General features: G+C 38.6%; 1 non-coding gene and 1 pseudogene across 1 annotated transcript; both read left to right on the forward strand.

Moving 5' to 3' along the window:
- Positions 1-304: 304 nt before the first annotated feature.
- On the forward strand, positions 305-2,124 carry LOC101038877 (caspase-3-like; annotated as a pseudogene).
- LOC120365894 (U6 spliceosomal RNA) lies at positions 604-710 on the forward strand. Its single transcript, XR_005580727.1, has one exon. It is a non-coding gene; the product is annotated as a U6 spliceosomal RNA (small nuclear RNA).
- Positions 2,125-9,288: the final 7,164 nt, after the last annotated feature.

The following is a 9,288-nucleotide window of genomic DNA, read 5'->3' on the forward strand; positions in this document are numbered from 1 at the left end:
TACCTGTGTAAATCCTTCTGTTGCTCTGTGGTACAACCCTTCATTTCAGTACCCAGCATCTGAAGTTCCAGCTCAGACCTTTCGAGCCAGCAAGACTGCTGGGTTCAGTCTGACCTCACCAGTAAAGAACAGAATGGGTTTTCAGTGTCTACTAGAAATATACTGCATGGCACATATGTAATTCTAAATTTTCTAGTAGCCACACTAAAAAAACAAACAAACAAAAAAAAAAACGAGGAAGCCGTGCATGCGGGGATCCTAGCGGGTGGCTGTTTTAGTGAGGCGGCTGTGGAAGGTATGAGGAGGCTGTGAGTTAATAAAGGTATCCATGGAGAACACTGAAAACTCGGTGGATTCAAAATCCATTAAAAATTTGGAACCAACGATCAGACATGGAAGCAAATCAATGGATTGTGGAATATCCTTGGACAATAGTTATAAAATGGATTATCCTAATGGGTTTATGTATGATAATTAATAATAAGAACTTTCATACAAGCACTGGAATGGCATCTGGGTCTGGTACAGATGTCGATGCAGCAAACCTCAGGGAAACATTCAGGAACTTGAAATATGAAGTCAGGAATAAAAATGATCTTACACGTGCTCGCTTCAGCAGCACATATACTAAAATTGGAACGATACACAGAAGATTAGCATGGCCCCTGCGCAAGGATGACACGCAAATTCGTGAAGCATTCCATATTTTTCAGACACTTTACAAAAGAAGACATACACGAGGCCAAACAAACATATGAAAAAATGCTCATCATCACTAGTCATTAGAGAAATGCAAATCAAAACTACATTGAGATACCACCTCACGCCAGTTAGAATGGCGATCATTAAAAAATCTGGAGACAACAGATGCTGGAGAGGATGTGGAGAATCAAGAACACTCTTACACTGTTGGTGGGAGTGTAAATTAGTTCAGCCATTGTGGAAGACAGTGTGGTGATTCCTTAAGGACCTAGAAATAGAAATCCCATTTGACCCAGCAATCCCATTACTGGGTATATATCCAAAGGATTATAAATCGTTCTACTATAAGGACACATGCACACGAATGTTCATTGCAGCACTGTTTACAATAGCAAAGACCTGGAACCAACCCAAATGTCCAACGATGATAGACTGGACAGGGAAAATGTGGCACATATACACCATGGAATATTATGCAGCCATAAAAAACGATGGGTTCATGTCCTTTGTAGGGACATGGATGAACCTGGAAACCATCATTCTCAGCAAACTGACACAAGAGCAGAAAGTCAAACACTGCATGTTCTCACTCATAGGTGGGTGTTGAACAATGAGAACACATGGACACAGGGAGGGGAGCACTACACACTGGGGTCTGTTGGGGGGAAATGGGGGAGGGATGGGGGGTGGAGAGGTGGGGAGAGATAGCATGGGGAGAAATGCCAGATATAGGTGAAGGGGAAGAAGGCAGCAAATCATACTGCCATGTGTGTACCTATGCAACAATCTTGCATGTTCTTCACATGTACCCCAAAACCTAAAATGCAATTAAAAAAACAAATTAATTTTTAAAAATGATCTTACACATGAAGAAATTATGGAATTGATGCGTAATGTTTCTAAAGAAGATCACAGCAAAAGGAACAGTTTTGTTTGTGTGCTTCTGAGCCATGGTGAAGAAGGAATCATTTTTGGAACGAATAGACCTATTGACCTGAAAAAAATAACAAGGTTTTTCAGAGGGGATTGTTGTAGGAGTCTAACTGGAAAACCCAAATTTTTCATTATTCAGGCCTGCCATGGTATAGAACTGGACTATGGCATTGAGATGGACAGCGGTGGTGATGATAGTATGGCGTGTCATAAAATGCCAGTGGAGGCCGACCTCTTGCATGCATACTCCACAGCACCTGGTTATTATTCTTGGTGAAATTCAAAGGATGGCTCCTGGTTCATCCAGTCGCTTTGTGCCATGCTGGAACAGTGCGCCCACAAGCTTGCATTTATGCACATTCTTACCCAGGTTAACCAAAAGGTGGCAAGAGAATTTGAGTCCTTTTCCCTTGATGCTACTTTAATGCAAAGAAACAGATTCCATGTATTGTTTCCATGCTCACAAAAGAACTGTATTTTTATCAATAAAGAAGTTGTTGAGTTGTTTTTTTTAGTTTGTAAGCCAAGTGAGAAGATAGTATATTTGGTACTGTGTTTCCCTCTCATTTTAACCTACTCTTATGCTGCAGAGGGTACTTTGAGACATACTCCTTCTGTCAGGTAGAACCACTATGAAGCTACCTCAAACTTACAGTCAATTAAATGCAATTGAATTTAATTAGGGATAAATAAAAGTGGATACCGGTGCAGTCATCATGAGAGGCAATAATTATTAATTTACAGCTTTCATGATTAGCAAGTTATAATGACACTATGCTATGAATCTTCAAGTAATTGTGAAAAAGTTAAACATTGAAGTAATGAATTTTTATGATATTCCTCCCTCTTAAGGCTCTGTATTCTAGTTTTGTCAGACTATAGAAATGATGGTGTGAAAAGATGCTTGGGCATCTGTGGGCATGGTCAAAGGCTCAAATCTTTATTTTAGAATTGGTATACAAAGATAAATCAACTGCATTTTCAGACCATTTATCGGGGATTAAGGTTGTTTGGTGATGTTTGTCCTGAACACCTTTGTTGTAAATTTAAAAAAATAATAATGCTTAATATTGAGAAAGACACTACGTGGTTTGTGTGAGCAAACTAAGTTGACTCTTTTGAGTCTAAAACATAACATTGATAGAGGGGAGGAGTTTCAACTGTGAGGTGCGGTCCTGTGATGCAGCCGATTTACCAGCATAAATATCTTCTCATTTGTCCCTATGCAAATCAGTTGAGCTTCACATACCAGCAATATATCTGAAGAGCTATTATTAAAAAAAAACCTCAAACTGTTGATTACTAGACAGGTAATGTGAATAAATTCTATAGGTACATATGAAAATACAACTTAAATAATAAAAAGTGGAATGTAAGGAAAGCAATAAATGGATGGGCTGAGCTGTCTGTAACTTGAGAGCAGATGGTTTGAGCCTGAGCAGAGACGTGACACAGCCTGTTCCATAAAGGCTGAGGCATAGACCACGGTTTCAGGACGGGCCTGCAGCTCGCTTCTCTATACACACTGGTGTGTGTGGAGAATGCTGCCAGGGGACCATTGCCAAGTAAGAAAGTGAACAAAATCAGAAACTTCTCAAGTGGAAATGTTCTAAAGATGGCGAGCCACAATAAAAATCATAGTACTCTTTGTAGTAAAATTCTTAAGCATGTTATTTTCTGTTGAAGTTTACAATCAAAGGAAAATAGCAATGTTTTATACCATCTACTGAAAGAAAAGGACCATGGCACATAGGACTCCAGATGGCATCCAGCCGGAGGCCAGAGCTGAGCACCCAGCCCAGGAGGCAGGCTCCAGGCCTCCTCACTCAGCAGGTGCTGAGCCATCACTGGTCTGAGTCTCCCTGGCTTTCAGTCTGACATTACACGGGAGATTTCTTGTTGCTCAGAAAATGAACTTGGCATTTGTTAATGACAGTTTTTTAAAAAATTTTTACTAGATCTGTAATTTTTGTAAGTACACATAGCATGTAATGGTTTGTTTCCATTTTTTATATTTTGTTTCAAAATATACATTCAAACTTAAAAAAGACAAGTAAAATGAATTTTAGTTATATATTGCATTTAACCTAATATATCATCAATGATAGGATATTATCATATTACTATATTATTGATATGGCCATTATTAATAAAATATTTTTCTTTTTTTGAACTTTTGAATGAAATCTTAGAAATCTGGTATGTTCTGGAATGTACTTTACCTTTCCAGTACATCTTCACTGAGAATAGCCCCATTTTAGGTGACTAAGAGCCATATGTGGTTCATGGCTACCGGGCCGGGTGGCACAGTTGTAGAGTATTTTTAAGTGGGAGAAAACTGCTGTGTATTCACAGCATGGAAAACTCCACAGAGAGTAGCGGGTTCTTTATGTTACAGACTCTTCTCTCGCCAAAGTGGTATAACCTTTCCAAAGGCCATCCTTGCATGAGAAAATTGAAGGTCTAGGCCTGGGATATTTTTATAGGAAGCTACACATTCCACCAGGCAAAGAAAACATCCTTGAATTTCTGTCACAATGTCCCTAAAATAGTCACATTTCCAAAATAAGGTTTTTCTACTTTGAAATTGAACTGACAACATACCCAGATTCTGATATTTCAGTCAGGCCTAGAAGTGGTGAATTCACTGCTTTTAATTCTTCCTGGGAGAAATTCTGGAAGACAATTTTGAATAGAAATCTCCAGGCAAATTGCCATGTAGGTGAATTACAGTCACTGTCCTAGAATTCAGCTTCTCCCAGACAGTGATCTCCAATGCTCAAACCCAGGAAGGTAGAGCCTACTCACCCTAGAGAATTTTCACAGCAGATGTGGTTGAGTATTTCGTAAAGAAAATGCTCAGTCTAAATTTATGTTTTCTTTTCAGACAAGACTAAAACTTATTTTTACCATTTTTTCTCATTTCTGCTAAAGCAGTTCTTAACCCATAATACATTACCTTTGTAAATATCTCAAGCTAAAAATCATTTAAATTTTGTTTCTTCAGAAAAGTGTTCGTGATTCATAACAGCATACTTGTATCTTCTAGTATTACTGAAATCTATTTTGAAAATGTGACTATTTCATAGACAGAATGTCAGATATTTTGGATTTGCTATGGAATTGCTAAAGTTGTACCATTAGTTGAGAATAAGATACCTCTAACTTTTTCTACCTGAACTTCTAAACACATCTAGACATTTTTCAGGCACATAGTTTATCAGGGAAAAATAATGTTATTATCCTACTGAACTATATGAAACTACTGTTTTTGTAGGCCAAAAATTGTTAAATAGGGACAATTTCATGTATATAATCATAAATAGAGAGGATAGCATTTTTTCTTTTCTGTTCATTTTCCATGCCATTTAAAATTGAGTGGTAAGAAAAAAATGTAAAAGCTATGAATTTCAAATTTGCACTATTTCTAGTGGAAAAGAAATAGAGCAAAATGCTTTAGAGCTGTGATTCTCAAACTTGGCAGCCCATTAAAATCACCTGTGTGAAAAATACCCTCTAAGGTGACCTCCAATGAGTCATGCCCAGTGGAATATAGAAAAGGCAAGTCACTCCCTTAGTTAGGCTTCATTTTATGGTAAAGGTGACATAAATCATTTCTATGATTACATTGTCTTGTATAAGACTCCATCTTAAGGGACTGGAGCAGAGATCTCCTGCTGGCCTTGAAGCAGTAAGCTGCCGTATTGTGAGGGGGCCATGTGACAAGGAACTGTGGGCAGCTTCCAGGAGTAAAGAGTGCTGCTTGGCCATCAAGGAAATGGAGACCTGAGCCCCTGAGGGAGCTTAGACAAAGATTATTTCACTGTGGAGTCTCTGATGAGACCACAACTGGCTGACAATTGAATCACAGCCTTGTGCAGAGGACTCTATTAGTCTGTGCTCAGATTCCTAGCCCACAAAAACTGTTGGATAGAAGATGTGCCATTATTTTAATCCTGTAAGTTTGTGGTAATTTGTTTTACAGCAACAGATTATGGCATTTCACCAGGCAAGGAAAACATCCTTAGATTTCTGTTACAGAAATCTGGGAATCTTTTACAAATTGGACTATACCAGACAATGGCATCCATCAGAATCTCTGGGGCTAGGAACCAGGCGTCATTGATTTTTACAGTTCCCCAGTGATTCTGATGCACAGACAGAGCTGAGAACCACTGCTGGGGAGTCAGATTGGTTTGAATTCTGGCTTTGTTCACCAGTTCCGAGCTAGGTGACCCTGCACAAGTGACTGACAGTCATCTTTCTTTGCCTCTGTTTCCTCACTTGTAAATATAGACAGTGGTGTTACTTTCTGAGGCTCTGTGGAGATGAAATGAGATTACATCTCTTAAATATTCAGCAGTGTCTGGGGTACAAGAAATCCTCAAGAAAATGTAACTCCTAGATGCTAAGAACAGCCCCCTTGTCAAATAATGTAATTGAACCCTCTATTAGTCAGCTTGGATTGCATACAAAATACCACAGGCAGGTGGCTTAAAAAAACAACAGGAAGCCGGGTGCAGTGGCTCATGCCTGTAATCCCAGTGCTTTGGGAGGCCGAGGCGGGTGGATCATGAAGTCAGGAGATCGAGACCATCCCGGTCAACAGGGTGAAACACCGTCTCTACTAAAAATACAAAAATTAGCTGGGCATGGTGGTGCGCACCTGTAGTCCCAGCTACTCGGGAGGCTGAGGCAGGAGAATTGTTTGAACCTGGGAGGCAGAGGTTGCAGAGAGCCGAGATGGCACCATTGCACTCCAGCCTGGGACACAAGAGTGAAACTCTGGCTCAAAAAAAGAGGAAAAAACAACAGGAATTTATTTCCTCACAGTTCTGGAGGCTGGAAATCCAAGATCAAGGTGCTGGCAGAGTGGATTTCTGGTGAGGCTGGTCTTCCTGGCTTGCAGATGCTGCTTCTTGCTGTGCTCTCACATGGCCTTTTCTCTGTGCTCACCCCTTGTGTCTCTTCCTTTTCTTGTAAGGACACCAGTCCTATAGGAATAAGGCCTGGCTCTTATGACATTATTTAACCTTCATTACCTCCCTAAAGGCCCTATCTCCAAATATTGTACATTGGGAGGTAGGGATTTCACATATGAATTTTTGAGGGCCATATGAAAGTTAGGGATTTAACTTACAAATTTTTGAGGGCCACAATTCAGTCCATAAGAGACCCATACTCAACAAATAACATCAATGTTTCAGGAGGACATTTTGCAGCAATGGCAATGACGTTCTCATGAGGTACAGAACACCTTCTATAGCAGAAAAACTATAATACCAGGAAATGAATTTACTGAAAATAGGCCAAAATTTCATAGGAAATCGTGAAGAAAAGATTTTATTGAATTTTACTCTGAAAAGTGAAGTTAAAACATGCAAAAATAAGTTTATTTCTATTTTTAAACAAAGCTTAATTAAAACTGGAGCTATATGCTAATTTTTAGAATAATGAAGGAATCAAGTGTTGTTTTTTTAAGGCGTAAATATTTTAACAAACTAGTATACTAGTAAATATAAATTTCTTCAATTCTAGTTTGACTTTCAAAGCACAATTATAATGAAGACACTTTTTGCTAAACTTCTTCAGCTGTCTCCCAGACTTCTCTAAGGTTTCGCATGTAAATGGCTAAGGATGTGCCCCTTGTGCCACCATTTCTTGTCTATTTTCCATGGTTAACTGTGTCAACTCACTTGACCCTCATTTGTCAGAGTCTATGATTCTAGCAAAGTTTGCAACACATTTTCATGAATTTGATGAAATTCTGCATCTTTCCAGATGTTTAAAATTTCAATTTGCAATGATTTGGCCTTGTATATCCAGATATTTACAATATTTGACCATCTGCAGGAGGCTAATTTACAAATGTGTAATGCAAGAAAGACTGTTTGAGTAGGGGCTAATATTGTGAGTGGTAGGTTCATTAGTGAATTACTTCATGATTGTTTCCATGCCATGAAAGAGGAGCTTTGATATTCTTATTCTGATCTAGCCTGAATAACCTAAACTTGAGGAAATTTACTGCTGGGAGTGAGTGCAGGTGGGTCTGAGATCTGAGCAAGGCATAAGGTTTCTCTGAAGTGGGGTGGATACATGCTGTGTGAGGCTGGAAAGAACTGCTGTTCAGGGGACATGGGTCTGAGAATCAAGAGCACAAGAGTTGGTGTGCCGTATAGGGAATTTTGTTAAGGGTTTAATAGTGGAATGATTTTTCCTTAGGCAATGGGAATGTCAGGTTTGGTGAGTGTTAACAATTCCTTTCCTTCACACATCCTTGTTTATTTTAAAGTTTCTGCATGGTCTACATTTAGGGAAGTGCAGTGTTTTAAAGAATGGACAGCTCTGCAAGACTGCAAAAGACACTCAAGAGAGGAATCACTGGGTGAAAGCCATCCTCTCCTATCCCCAGGGAAAGTGGGGGGAAGCTCGATATCTCACTATCGATTTTATTTGAAGGGCAAGATATCTCAGCTGGCATCTGAGCTGCTGATGGACTTTGCTTTTTAAACTAAAGATATTCTGGAATATTTTTCTTCAGTGTGTTTTAGAATCCAAAAGACATTTTACCAAAAGCAGTAGTGGTGGCCCTGAAAATTTTTATGTGGATTAAATTTTTGTAAACCAAATCACAGATGTCAATTGTCATGCATAAAGATTGCAATGTTATTTTATCTTGATTTTAAAATAATCTCTAATTAGCAATGGTTACTAACATGTTTTTCTGCTTTTTAATTATTTGCCTTTTATTTTCTTTTGCTGAACAAATCTTTTTAGTTAAGTGGCATCCAAATTATTTTAGTTATAAACAAACATTTTAATCTACCCAAAGTGATGTTATTTAATCTTTTTTTAAAGATTATTTTAAAGATTTTAAAGCTTATTTTCTTAATCTTTTAGTAAAGCCAATAAATCTTTATAACAGGAATGGAAACCTTTATTTCATCTATTTTGTGGTTTGGATGCCAAAATATCAGGTTTGGATACATAATCACTTTGTTCAAAGGTCTTTAGTGGACCTAAAGCTGAAAGTTAAGCTCTTTTGTCTAAATTTGACCTATTTATTAGGCTGGTGCACAAGTAATTGCTGTTTCTGCCATTATAAGTAATGGCAAAATATTTTATTTATTTATTTATTTATTTTGAGACGGAGTCTCACCCTGTCACCCAGGCTGGAGTGCAGTGGTGCAATCTCGGCTCACTGCAACCTCTGCCTCCTGGGTTCAACTGATTCTCTTGCCTCAGTTGCCCAAGTAGCTGGAACTATAGGAATGCTCCACCATGCCTGGATAATGTTTGTATTTTTTAGTAGAGATGGGGTTTCACCATATTGGACAGGATAGTCTTGAACTCCTGACCTCGTGACCTGCCTGCCTCAGCCTCCCAAAGTGCTGGGATTACAGGCATGAATCACCATGACTGGCTGGCAAAATATTAATATTAATATTGAGAAGTAGTGGGATTAATATCAATATAAACATTAATGTTAATATCAATATAAATATTAATTCCACTACTTCCCTATAGATATCCGCATTCAACTATCCCAGTGTTCTGTGTACCCAAGTTTGCTGTGCCCAGTCTTCCATTCCTTCAGCCAGTGCTATTCTTCCTCTGTGTTTTCTGGAACACATCCTTCTAGGTTCTTCCTTC

This window comes from Saimiri boliviensis, chromosome 16 (assembly GCF_048565385.1).
Source record: "Saimiri boliviensis isolate mSaiBol1 chromosome 16, mSaiBol1.pri, whole genome shotgun sequence".
In the NCBI taxonomy this organism is placed as follows: domain Eukaryota; kingdom Metazoa; phylum Chordata; class Mammalia; order Primates; family Cebidae; genus Saimiri; species Saimiri boliviensis.